Below are 14851 nucleotides of genomic sequence, written 5' to 3' on the forward strand. Positions count from 1 at the left end.
GCCTTTAAAATCAATCAATCTAAATAAATAAAAATCCTAAGATTTGTTGATACAAGTTCCATGTATTCCAAAAGAGTTCTCTAAGGGATTTAGATGCTAGTTTATAACTGGAGGCTTGTAAATTGTCTTCAAAATGGGTTATTCACAGTCTTCCCAATCTGCTGTAAATCTACAAACATGAGGAGCAAAAAAAAATATCTTCTAACAAAATTTATCCTGTCTGAGCTGAGAAATATTCTTTGCAAATATAATCTTTTCATATGTAATTCAAACAAAGTGCACATGGGAGATCTTTGGATATTAGTACTTCTGATAAATTGGTAATTTATTTCAACTGTTAATTCCAATTCCCAATTCCAGTTTGAATTATAAGCCAAAATAAGTTCAAAGGATTGACTGTTGTGTAAGTATTTAGAGACTGAGTCATTTGGATGTTTGAATGTACAAAATCTTTTCCGAATAGATAAGAAAGCGATTCCTATTATAACTATTCAGAAAGCAAGTATTATTTTTAAACATTTAAGTCAATCAAAGATTTGTCCATAAAGAAATATGAAGTTTTCTACAGATGTACAAACTAAAATTATAATAAGTAGATGGTTGTTATTAAATCATATTGATATATTTTAATTATGTTTTAACTAGGTAAGATTTTTTATTAATTCTAATTTTATTTATACATTTACATTTTATCTAAAGTTTGTCTTGAACTCAGAAATGAATGGCAATGTAATATGTAAAATTAATAAATTAAAATCAGTTATTGCTTTATGGCATCTTGTTCAGCTGGATTGAGAGACATTTTTAAAAAAAGTTTAGATGGCTATAAATGTGTTTGCATTTTTAACTACTGTATTTGTATCTTTTCCACACACATTACTTTCATGTTTAGTAGTCTGCTTTTAAATCAAATATTGAATAAATACTGTAACTTAATAGTCAATGTCATTTATTTAATCACCCAGTTTTAATTCTTGTTATTCTGCCAGTGACATTGAAAAGCTCTTCTAAACTGTTTAATCATGTGGCTGCAATCATTATTCATCATAAATGTGAACATAAAAACCTAATCGGATTATTCATAATATATGTCATGTTTCTGCTTCTACTCCTAGTTATTCCACCCCTTTTCAAATATTATTCATTTCACCAATCTGACATCCTCCAGATAATATTCAATTACATATCACATAATCTTTACTAGGATAAATCCATTTATGGTCTAGTTTTTCTCCAAGAACTCAAATATATCTTTGAATTTGGTCATAAATTTACAAGTATTTTCTTTGGATAATTCAGTTCCTGTTCATTTCAGATGTATTAAACCAGTGGCAATTCTTTCAAATGTCTGAGAGAGTTAAAATATTTTGTAGCGTACCATATGTACATATGTAACCTACCTACCTCTACACACACATACACACAAGCACAAACTGGCATCCTATATATTAAGTACTCACAGAGAGACTCTAATTATGCATAATGCGAACCCGTCCATCTGAAATTTATCATATGGTCCGATCAGTTCATTAGGTGTTATTCGTTTCTGGTGATTTTTTGGTCATGGTGCTTATTTTCTCTGTAACGTTTAGTTTTGACTGCAGATTGAATAACACTCTTAAATTTTTTTATGTGATTGGGATAATAAAACTGTGTTATCTGTAGTTATTTTTTTTTCTTTTCTCTAAAAATCCATGGGAAGAAATTGGACAGATTACTCCATCTTCTTGGTTGATGTTCTTCACTGATATAAACTGTAGGGGGCACCTTGTACACTTTGCTGGAAAATCTTCTAACTGCGAGAATGCATCAAAATAAGACTTCTAAAAATTTAAATAGAATATTCTACCTGGTAATTCCATGAAATGATCTGAGATAGTAAGGTTTCTAATGAAACAAGGGACTCCTTGCAAATGGTTTGCAGTGGATGATCTCATGTTCTTATTTAAGTAATAAATTTATTTAATCCCTGTTCAATGTTATTTCATCTTGGATTTCCTTCATGTTTCAGTTATATAACAACATAAATTAGACTGGATTCTCCTTGAATAAATTGTTCTTGGGTTTAATCTTAGTAACTTCTTATTGTTTTGTATTGTAAGCCATTTTATAACGTGTCTATATTTTAACTCTTTTGCTGTAGAAGGGAATGTAAACTGCTGAAAGTTCTGTTGAATTGGAGTAGCATGGAAGTTCCAATAAATAAATAAAAATAATAATTGGGTTGCCAGGTTTTTTTATAAAGTGCCTTGCATAATAAACTATTTTTTTTAAAAAAAAGGAACAATTACTCTGAGAAATGGAAAGAAACTTACTTTATGACTGTCACATATGCTAGCCAATCAGCATCATGTATGATTTTTTTAATATAAAAAAAAGTGATAAGAACATAGTGGGTGAGTTCAGTAGCCAGTAAATTCTTTAAAAGTTTGGATCACCTTGTGAAAAAAAGAAGCATTGCTTATATTTTAATATAATGATTTTAATAATCATTTTAATACATGCCTGCTTTTCTAATCGTGGCCCATGCAATCTCTCAAGCCAATTTTCTTCCTAAAATTCAAACTAACAAATATATACTTAGCACTAACTTCATGTTAGGAGGAAATTGCTACAGAGATCAAATAGATTAGATTCACTAGGAGGCATCTTTCTTTCATCTGGACAAAGCTATTCTTTGAATGTCTTTGGTATCCCATTTTTTTAAAAACTTGACTGCTTAGATGTTACAATTGGTATACTTTTGTAGTGACAGGCTAAACTGTAAAATAAAAATGAAGATAAGATCGAATAAATTGAAATTATATGATTCCTTAGGAACATGTAGAAGCTATCAACTGGATATGTAGACACTTAACAATTATTACTCTACAAATGATTCATAAATGCTTTTAGTATTTTGTGGTTAGAAGTTTGATTAACAAATATAGCATATATGTGCTTAACACGGCAATATGCATCATAATGTAAGATTACTTAGGACTGAATATATGTTTGGCTCAATGCAAATCTATATCTACCAAATGTTGTTTCACAAGCAATCTGGTTCAACTGGTTTTTTTTCTTTCTTAAAGTCATCTAACTCATTCAGCTAAGTGACATTCAAAGTAATACAATGCTAGCTTAGGAAATGAAAAAAAAGGGGGGGAGGGGGGAACCCAATGTGTCTTTTCTCCAGAGCACAATTTGCCATTGAAAACAGGATCCTATTATTTTACAGATGAATTGGTTATCTCTAGTGTGTTGACTAAATAGGGAAAAAGTCTTAGGTGATTTGTAGAAATGTTTACATTCTTCACAAACCTGTGGCTCTAAGTACTTTGCAGCCTGTAGAGCCAGAAAATATATGAAAAATAGTTTCTACTTTGACGTAGTTTATCATATTTTTAAAAAACACAGACACCGTCCTCATTTCCTCCTCAAACACACTAATACCAGGCTCCCATGTGATTGCTTTGTATTACTCTTCTCCCCCACCTCCCATGCCTCAGGGCCTACCTGAAGTTCTACATGAAAAGGTGAAAAGTTCTCTTGGCTCAGCCCAATACTGGGTTTGTTTTAACTTGGCACCATTTGAACCAATAATCACACTGACAGAGGAAACTGGGATTTAATACTTTATTTCTGCTAAAACTAAAGATGGAAGATTGGGATCCATATCCAAATCAAGAGTGTCTCTGATATTCAGCAAGCTGCTTTTCTACCATTAAACCATCTGTACACATCAGAATTTCCTGATTTACTTATAGTACTTTACAATACTCTCAAAGTGGTTTACAATGTCAGCACCTTGCCCCCAACAATCTGGGTCCTCATTTTACCATCCTCGGAAGGATGGAAGGCTGAGTCAACCTTGAGCCCGTCAGGATTGAATTGCTGGCAGTTGGCAGAATACTGCATTCTAACCACTGCACCACCACAGCCCCCTTAGTTAAGCTCTTCACCTCTGGGTATGTTTTTTGTCATGCTAATGATGAACTTTTTATCTGTGAGCCTTTGCTCAGACATTGTTGACCACAACTTAAGCAAAATGCCACATTACTTTCCTTGTTCCGGTAATGAGCATACTTGCAAAAGTTTTCGGCATACTTACAAAGCCACAACTGTCCCACTAGATGAACTCTTTCTATAGGGTCCTTGGTGCTGTCTGAGCTTGGTGGTTTTCTTGCACATTTCATTACCAAACTAGGTAACATCATCAATGCTAGATGGGAGTGAGGTTTGCTCTTATTTTTATATCATTTTCTATAACTGAAGATTTAGCTTCTTCTGTTAAGTGTCAAAGTAGGTGTTAGTCAACTGCTGATTCTAATAATGGGTATCTCAATTAAAAGTATAGACAAGGTGATTAAGATGGGCTAGCTCTGGTTGAAGTTAATTCATGGCTCACATAAAAAAGTCAATAATTTCATAAAAAATTAATTCAGTTGCACAATTAACAGATCTCCTGAAAGGGTATTGCTGGAGTTACAGCCAAATTATCAGAGTTTCAGTACTGCACAGTTACATCTTTTTCAGACAATTTGCTTTTTTGTTTCATTCTAGTGCTCAAGTAATCCTGACCGAAACAAAAAAGAACCGCATAGGACTCTAAACCAAAATCAAATAGGCCAGCTTATCACTTGGTCAGTTTTGTGAATCCAACCAATGGCTATTGATAATCCATGACTCAACTAATGTGAAATATGAATCCAGTAAAAAGTTTTGTCTCTAATTAATGGGACTCTTGATGCTGCCTGAAAACTTATACCTCTGGCTTTGTTCTTCTTGCTATTCTCTTCTATCTATTTATCTTCTGTTACCCCTCTAGCTAGTGGGGAATTCCCTAGAGTTGAAATGTTCAGCTTAAAAACATATTTTTTTTCACTGCACGTATTATTTTCCCCCAGAAATCAATAAATCCAGACCTGTAATTTTATCTAGATAAACCATAGACGTGCACTATTAATACATATAAATATTATGTTACAAAATACTTTTTATAGAGCAAAATAAACAAACAAACAAAATAATCACTAAGATTTGCCTAGTAGTTAAGGCACCAGGCTAGGAACCAAGATATTGTCAGTTCTAATCCCACTTTAGGCATGAAAGCCAGTTGGGTGACTTTGGGCCAATCACATACTGTCTCAGCCCAATATACTGTACCTCATAAGGTTGTTGTTGTGGGGAAAATAAGAGGGAGAAGGAGTATTAGGTATTTTTGCCACCTTGAGTTATAAAAATAATTGTTGTTGTTAATTGCGAAGTCGTGTCCGACCCATCGCGACCCCATGGACAACGTTCCTCCAGGTCTTCCTGTCCTCTACCAATAAAAATAATACAGGTGAGATAAAAAATAAAATAATGAATATGGTATTGCTATGTAACTGGTAAGACAGTCATATAAATTAAAATAATAATAATAATAATAACAACAACAACAATAATACCACCAATTATAATTGCAATGGTATCTAATGGACTTCTTCAATATCTGGAAATATTGAATTTACCATTTACCCTAATTTTACAAAAAAACAAACAAACAACCCCCCCCACCTGCTTGGAGCTGCCTATGTTCTTAGATGCTACTTTAATCATTCTTAGAGCCTTGGTTAGGTCTTGTATTATTAAGTTTCCACCACTTGGACTATTATTCTTTTATAGATTATCCACCCATAATTATCCATTTCATTTTGAATCATTATAATGAGGCTAGTACTAATGACCTATACTGATTGAAGTAAAGGAAAACATCTCCCCCTGAGCTAAAATAAATTCCTTGTGATTAAATGAACATCTTTATCTAGTTTTTTTGGCAACAATTCAGAAGTGATTATTTTACTTCTTCCAGGATCACCCCCCCCCCTCTTCGTCCAGTCCAATAGTTCTTTGGGATTTTCTGGTTTCCCTTCAGAGTCCACCAATACTTAACTTTTTCCAGGTCAGTCAAAGTCACCTATTCTAAATGTGATAAATATTCTGAAATCTTAAATTTCTCTATTCATGCTAAATGTTGTTAGACTTGCTTAAACCAAAGAGAGAGTGCAAACAGCAAATATATAGGATAATGTTGTGACACACACACCACCCCTTATTTGTCTCTGATGTCATGATTTATGATTGGGAATGTCTTCTGTTGTGACGTCATAATGTATGTTGCATAATTTTGGTGTTATCATAGTTAGGAATATTCACCAATATGTCATATCTTGAGTTCAATCAAGTGTTCCACTAATTCTCTATAATCCTTAGTTTGTATTTTCAATATAATTCCCACCGAAATGTTATTGATCCAAATATCTGCAATAGTAATATTTTAATTATTATTTTTCTCCATGTCCCATTCCACTCCAAATGTTGGATTCTCTCATATTTTAACAGTAGATGACAATTCTTTGTTTAAAGTTGCTAGCAGCTCCAAAATAAACCTGATATAACTCAGTACATCTATTTTTATATAATTTCTTTTTATTTATTGTGATATAGATTGAATACAAATAAAAATAAAGATCAAAGGGGAGAAGGGAAAGAAATGTAAGGTAGAAGGAAAAAGTAAAAAAAAAAGCAGTGAATTCGAACTCTTTTTGGTACAGTAGAATACAAGATACAGTTACAGCCTCACATATTTGCTTTACATGTCTGATAGATACAAGTCATTTCTATACTAACAAAGTTAATCTAGTCATCAAAACCTAAGATCCAATTTTCATTTTTTTCTGTTTTGAGTATAAAGTCCAGAAGTGATTCAGAGGTGGAAATGAAACTGGATAAGTTCTACTTAATTAAAACAGCTTTGCTATCTCCACCAATTCCAATACTTTTTCCATCCATCCTTCCATTGTGGGAATTGACATGTCTTTCCATCTTTGCACAAGTAAGATTCCCACCTCTTTCAACATCTATAATAATAAAGTTATTTTCTTTCATCTTCTTTATCCAACAGCCCTAAAAAGAAAACTTCTGGTTTCAGCTTTATATTTCTTTTAAGAATCTTCTGAATTAAGACAAAAATTTGGCCCCCAAACAGGAAGTTCTCAACTTACAACAGTTCATTTAGCGACCATTCAAAGTTACAAGGACACTGTCAAAAATGACTTATGACAATTTTTTTTTGCACTTATGACTGTTGCAGCACTCCCATGTTCACATGATCAAAATTCAGACACTTGGCATCTCATATTTATGATGGTTGCGGTGTCCTGAGGCCATGTGATCATCTGCAACTTTTGGCAAGCAAAGTCATTGAGGAATCCAGATTCACTTAACAACTTAGCGATTCACTTAATAACTGTGGCAAGAAAGGTCATAAAATGGGGCAAAACTCACAACTATCCCACTTAGCAACAGAAATTTTGGACTCAATTGTGGTTGTAAGTCAAGGACTACACGTATTTCATAACTCGCTACACCTTCTAAACCAGTGATGGCAAGCCTTTTAGAGACCGAGTGCCCAAACTGCAACCCAAAACCCACTTATGCATCGTCGGGTGCTGCATGGGTGTGGCCCATTGGGTGGGCGTGGCTGCCGTGGTAACGGCAGACTGGGTGGGACTAAAAAGTTCAATCAATCAATTTCAACTTTGCAAGATCTTTTTTTCCCCCCCGCGAGAAGTTGAAATTGACTGATTGAACCTTTTTTTTTTGTACATGGCGGCGGAGGCCTAAAGCAAAAAGGTTTTATAAAACCCAGCTGAAGGCCTAGGACTGGGGCGACGGTGTGCGTGCCCACAGAGAGGGCTCTGAGTGCCACCTCTGGCACCCGTGCCATAGGTTCGCCATCACTGTTCTAAACCAAAGAGGTTAGAATTCCTTTGAAAAAAATGCCTCCAAATCATTTTCCTTTTACATAATTAACACTCTGTTCCTTGTTTACTGAGTTAAAGTATAGCAAGGATACAGAAGCCAGAACCCAACTGCCATCTGGTAAATCAGAGCTGAAATGCGTGGGAACTGATTATCTTTGAAAAAGTTGTAATGATATTCCTTTTCACACTTTTTCCAGATGTGAACTAAAATGAATGCTTTGCCGATTAACACACCTTTTCTTATTAGGAACAAGATTCCTCATAAAGGCTTGGTAAGGATAAAATCTCTGAAGGTGCTAAATATGACTGGGGTGCTCGACTGATTACGTATAGATTAATAAGCAACAGTGATTGGTTTGATATGAATTTATTACCTAATTAACTATTTACCTTTTTATATGTTACAGTGACACAAAAGGTGATGAAGTTTTTTTTCCTCCCCATGCTGTAAAATAGTCCATTAAGATAATTCATTAACATTACAAAGAGGGCTGCAGCTTTTATTGGTGCCAGCAAACGTCTGGGAAAGTGTAAGCTGCTGCATTACCACAGGAAATTCTTTATGCCAAACATGTGCTGATAGAATCTAAAAACTGTTTTCCATAGATAATATCCTCCCTTTTTTTGACATGTTACCCAACCAGATTTACATGAAGGCTTTATGCAGTTTTCGTGCCTTGGGCCCGAGAATTATCTTATCTTTCCAACACCAGAGATATTGGAGGAGAGTAATAATATAATTCAAGCGTTAAAACTTCATCCTTCTCTTTGAAGCAGCTTAGATGGAATGTCGAACCACTGGTTGCACCAGCAGACAATTTGGGGGAGAGTGCAATACAATGGATTGTGGTTACAAAGGCCATGACTTGATTAAACATATGCAAAAATGAAAAGAAATATCATGATAATTTCTGAGCAAATAATAACAGGTAACTGAGGGGTTTTCTTTTAAAAAGCAAGAAGAAACACCATACTTTTAAATAGTGATTTATAACTGTACAGGTAGTCCTCAACTTATGACCACAACTGAGCCAAAATTTTCTGTTGTTGAGACATTTGTTAAGCAAATTTTGCCCCATTTTATGACCTTTCTTGCTATAGTTGTTAAGTGAATAACTGCAGTTGGTAAGTTAATAACAAAGTGAATCTGGCTTCCCCATTGATTTTGCTTGTCAAAAGGTTGCAAAAGGTGATCATATGGCCCTCAGGACATTGCAACCGGTCATAAATATGAGTCAAGCATTTGAATGTGAAAAATGGTCGTAAATATCTTTTTTCAGTGCCGTTGTAGCTTTGAACGGTCACTAAATAAACTTTTGTAAGTCAAGGAGTACCTGTAGTATCCCGTCTTTGCAAAGCTTTAGTTACAAATTGATAAATCTTTCCATAGTATTAGCCAACAGGACTTTTTTTTTTTTTTCTTGTTGCAAATTCCTGGGAGGGGTACCAGTGACTTTCAGAAAATGTAAAAGAAGAAGGAATTTTTGACTCTGCTTTTTTGTGATCACTACTGGGGAGCACAAGGGAGAATTCTGCTTATGGTCTCCCAAAACAAAACTTGGTATTGACAGCAATGATTGCGTTGAAGGTATTATTTCATATCCCAAGTCTAAATCATGCTTAAAGGAAATTAGAATTAGAATATTCTTTATTGGACAAGTGTGACTGAACACAAAAGGATGGACGGGGATGGACAATGATTGGACACACGAATGGTAATTTAACCATCTTGAATCCCAAGTTTAGTAAAATAGATAGAATTTGACTGACAAAATTTTAAAATCATGCTCATCTCCATTTTCTGAGTGATTTTGAGCTAATCATTGTCTTTCAGTCTAACTTCATTCATGGAATTATTGGGAAGGACGTAAGAACTAAATGACTACAGTATTTACTATTTCATTGCCTTTTGTAAGAAACACACAGTCAAATGTTTACCACTTCAATCAGTCCCCAATATAAAAATATTTATCATCAGAGGGATCATATTCTGCTGATTTAGGAGAGCTGAAATCAGTTGGATCCTTTATACTTGAGGAAGACTTTGAAAGTGATCCTTACCTAGAGTGGCAAACTGATGTTGAACTGATATACCTTAACTAATGATTATAGTACATTGGATCAAAGGAAGAAGTTCCATAATACCCAACAGGCAAATGCCTAAACAATTACTTAGGCCTACTGCTGACATTCCTTTTAAATATAGATCAAAGAGACCAAAAGAGGTGTTTCTTTTCTTTTCTTTTTTTTTTTTAAAAGAAAATGATATCATTTAAAAAGCCTATAAATTTAATTTCATAATTTTGCCCTGGATAAATTACAAGTTTCTGTGAGCTTTTCTGAGAGGTTTTTTTTTTTTTAGAAAACATGGTATTCAAACATTTCTAGAAATATATCTGGAATTTCCAAATTGTCTTTGAAGCTACAGCCAGCAGCAGACTGTAGTCAAGTTTAGTCAACCATTTATCAGAAAGCTTCACAAGTAAACAGCTGTCTTTTGGTCTAAAGACTTTGAAGTTAAGAGAGACAACATGTGACATAGTTTAATCGTAGAAAGCTATAATATACAGCACTTTAACTGGTACATTTTGTCCCCAAATAAATTATAAATGTATACAAATGAGCATATTTCTGCACAATACAAAGTCTCTGAGCTTTTTTTTTTTATTAAATGGAATCAGCCAGCTGTGCTGTTTGGGTCTGATGACTCTGTCAACTATTCACTTTTTCTTCTGAAGAGAGGCTCTATCCATTCTTCAGGCATCATCTTCAGATCTTCCTGTTGCAGCAACCCTTTCAAGACTGAACTGAAAATCTGATGCTTTATACAATCAGTTTTTCATGAAGAGAGACTATAGGGGTACATGCTTCCAGGTTAATCCTGGGTGGTTCCTAAATATTCACAGTTCCTAGTGTCCCCCCCAACTTTCTAGTTCTTATTTATTCTCAAAAGCAAAGCAAAGCCCTCCAAAAACTGTCCCAGAAATCCAATGTCTGTCATTCTATATGATTTTCTACCTTGCCTACACATGATTTATCCTTGTGATGGGACTGTCCTCTTGACTTACATATCCATCATCCTGTGGTTCTGACTTGTGCTGCTTCCTTAAGCTGTAACATTAACCACAGACAGAAGCTGGGAGTATTTCAAACATGACCCCATCTTAACAGGTCCATTCTAGCACAGATAATTTGCAGACACAGCATGATCTCACCCAGTTGTAGTCATCATGCTGCAATATGAATGCAAGACAAGCTACTGGCATTTTAAACCCTCTGTAAAACTGTAATATCTGAAGCAAGACATATTGCAAAGATCAGATCTCAAAAAAATTATTCACACAGTGAGAAAAAATGTGTAGTGAGTCAGTTCGTGTCCTGATATAAACCTGATTATACCAAGCAACTGGATCCCATGAGTTTACAACGTTCCTGACTCTTTTCTGAAGAAATTAAATTTTCACAATGTTCACAATGTTCCTGACTCTTTTCTGAAGAAGTTAGATTTTTCCTACGGCACTTTAAAACAATGCCACTCTCAAACCCATCCAAATGAATATAACCTATCATTAAATCAATCATCAACTCTTAATCACTGAAAAAAGCAAGACATTCAGGTATAAGCTTCCTTTTTCTTTACTTTTCTTTGCAAGCTCACTCTTTTCAGTATTCAGAAACTTCTATACCAGCGGTTCTCAACCTGTGGGTCGCGACCCTTTTGGGGGTCGCACGAGCCTTTCACAGGGGTCGCCTAAGACCATCGGAAAACACATATTTCTGATACTTAGGCAGGGCTTGTCAACCGCCTTCTTTCCCTCCCCCCCCATGCCACCTCACTTGTTTGTGGAAAATATGCTGCTTGGCAGCAGTCTGCATGAACTCTACCAAATGTGCCCTGCAGGGGGCGCATGAAGAGCGCAGGCGCAGAGCAAGGCCCCGCCCTCCCCAGAGACTCATTGTGCAGCAACCGGATTGACTTCTTCTCATGCACGCAGGTCAGCGAAGGGGAGGCTGCCGCAGCACCCAACTTCTGCACCTGTCAGCTGGTGATCCCAGAACTTGCGCTTGTCTGATGATGGCCGCCGGTCTCCTTTGCCACTCCGTCCATCCTTGACTCCTCCGCCCATTCATGTTGAGCCCGCTGGGGCTTGACAGGGAGAGAGGGAGGGAAGGAGGAAGGGACTCCTCCTCCTCTCCTAAGCTTCAAAGCATGATCGGCTTCCCAAGGGTGCCACAATCCTCACGAAAGCGGGGGGGGCAGGGGGGAGAAGCAAAGGGGGCAAGAAAGCTCGAGGCAGGCTTGAAGGAGCACCTGTCAGTGTTGGTGACAAGAAATTCCCCACAAACCCAGGGAAGGAGTGGAGAAAAGGAGCCCCTTTGGGAGGAAACCGCCACTTTCTTTTCCTTGGCTTTGCACTCTTCTGTTTCTCGGCAGCTGGGCTGCCAAGCCTCTGCTGGCTGGAACTTCCTTTCCTTCCCTCCCTCTTGGTCTCTTCCTCTTTTCCTCCCTCTCCCATTGTCCCTTCTTTCTTTCTTTCTTTCTTTCTTTCTTTCTTTCTTTCTTTCCTTCCTTCCTTCCTTTCCTTTGCTTCCCTCTTTGTCCCTCCTTCCCTCCCTCTCTCCCCTTGTCCCTTCCTTCCTTCCTTCCTTCCTTCCTTCCTTCCTTCCTTCCTTCCTTCCTTCCTTCCTTTCCTTTGCCTCCCTCTTTGTCCCTCCTTCCCTCCCTCTTTCCCCTTGTCCCTTCCGTCCTTCCCTCTTGTCCAGGATCGGGGCGTACCTCTACAGCTGATCTGCACTTTTGCAGAGCAGCCAAGCAGCAGGTCAGCTGTAGCAGCTCTCCTTGGCACCTGCCCAGCAAACTTACTCGAGCTTTGCTAGAAAACATGTCGCTTGCTAATTTAGCAGAAGTGTGAATCAGCTGTAGCCCGGCGCTGATCCTGGGGCTTCTGCTAACTTAGCAAGCGGCTTGTTTTTTGGTAAAACTGAGCAAGTGAGCTGGGTGGAGCTCTCCTTTGCCTCTGGCAGCCTGTCCCCCTCCTCTTGTCCCTTCCTGGGCGCGGAGGGGGGGAGGAAGGAAGGGACGAAGAGGGAGGGAGTAAGGGACAATGAGAGAGGGAAGGAAGGAAGGAACAATGGAAGGGAGGGAAGGAAGGAAGAGACAAAGAGGGAAGGAAGGAACGAAGGAAGGAACGAACTAAGAGGGAGGTGAAAGAAAGGAAGGAAAGAAGGAAGAAGAATGGGAAAGAGGGAGGGAAGGCGGAAGAGACTAAGGGAGGTGAAGGAAAGGAAGAAAAGAAGGAAGGAAGGGACAATGGGAGAGGGAGGGAAGGAGGAAGAGACTAAGAGGGAGGTGAAGGAAAGAAAGAAAAGAAGGAAGGAAGGGACAAGGGGAGAGAAGGGAGGAAAGACAAGCACCCACCCCAGACCCATCCCAGAGACCCACAGATTCCCCCCCACAGGCACTCTGCAACCTGAGTGATCAGCTGACCACGCCCCCTGGCCATTGATCACGTGACCCTGGGACACTGTGAACGTCATAAGTATGAATCAGTTGTCAAGCATCCGAATGTAAATCACATGACCCTGGGGATGCTGCAACAATCATAAGTGTGAAAAATGATCATAATTTGCTTTTTCAGTGCTGTTGTAACTTCAAACAGTCACTAAGCGAATTGTTGTAAGGCGAGGACTACCTATACTTTCCCATTTTTTCCTCTTTTTTTTGGTCAAGTTTTTGATACCCCCTGGCCAGCTGGATGGGGGGTTAGGAGTCACCACAACATGAAGAACTGTATTAAAGGGTCACGGCATTAGGAAGGTTGAGAACTACTGTTCTATACCATCAAACAAAGAATGGGGGTTAAATGAAAGTTATTCATCAGCTTTGTAATCCCTCTATTACATAAATATCTGTTTCTCTGAGAGGTACTAACTTTCTACAGAAAAATGGGCATGAATTCAGGTCATCAGAAAGCTTGGATTTGACAGAAGTTAAAAAGTCTAAGATTGAGATCTATGTAGGCAACTATTTTCCTGTAGTTTTCTAAGGCCATCTACACCCAAGCACTGGTTCCCATTTCATTCCTCTTCCTCTAATCCAGTGGTTGCTATATATCCTTCGCTTAATTTCACTGGACTCTCATTTATCAGCATGAAGGGTCAAATCCAGGAAATCCCTACTGGCACTTGAACAACATCTGCCCAACAACATTAACATTGATTTCCAACGGAAAGCCAAATGGATGGCTGAATGCCCAGTGATAGGAAAACATATACATGAGCCCACAAGAAAGGTGGCAGGCTTTGAACTGCCAAATCAGCAATGGAGAATCCTGACAGGATTCGCACCTCCCATGGCAGTAGTGGCGATCCTATGGCACAGGTGCCAGAGGCGGCACGCAGAGCCCTCTCTGTGGGCACACGCACCGTCACTCCAGTCCTAGGCCTTCAGCTGGGTTTCATAAAACCTTTTCGCTTTAGGCCTCCGCCGCCGTGTGCAAAAAAAAAAGGTTCAATCAATCAGTCAATTTCAACTTCTTGTGGGAAAAATAAGATTTTGCAAAGTTGGAATTGATTGATTGAACTTTTTAGTCCCACCCAGTCTGCTGTTACCACTGCAGCCATGCCCACCCAATGGGCCACACACACCGGCACCTGATGATGCATAAGTGGGTTTTGGGTTGCAGTTTGGGCACTCGGTCTCTAAAAGGCTTGCTATCACTGTCCCATGGCATCTGTCAGGATTCTCTGTATAAATAGGGCATAGTATCCTCCCCTCAGTGTGACTGCAGGGGTCCCACCTCAAACACATTGAACACATTGTAAGCTCAGAGCCTATACCGCTCCAGTATCTGATTATTTTTAATATAAACAATACTGTGCTTCAATGGTTAGATAGCCTAGACCAGGGGTAGGCAACCTTGGCTCTTTTATGACTCGTGGACTTCAACTCCCAGAATTCCTGAGCCAGCATCAAATTGGAAGTGTCTTGGAGACGTTTCGACGAAGTCTCATTCGTCATCTTCAGGCTCCTAGAAGCACGAAGCCAAAAACCCCAGCAT

The sequence above is a fragment of the Crotalus tigris genome, unplaced genomic scaffold (assembly GCF_016545835.1).
Source record: "Crotalus tigris isolate CLP2741 ecotype Arizona unplaced genomic scaffold, ASM1654583v1 scf7180000017834.3080900, whole genome shotgun sequence".
NCBI lineage: Eukaryota > Metazoa > Chordata > Lepidosauria > Squamata > Viperidae > Crotalus > Crotalus tigris.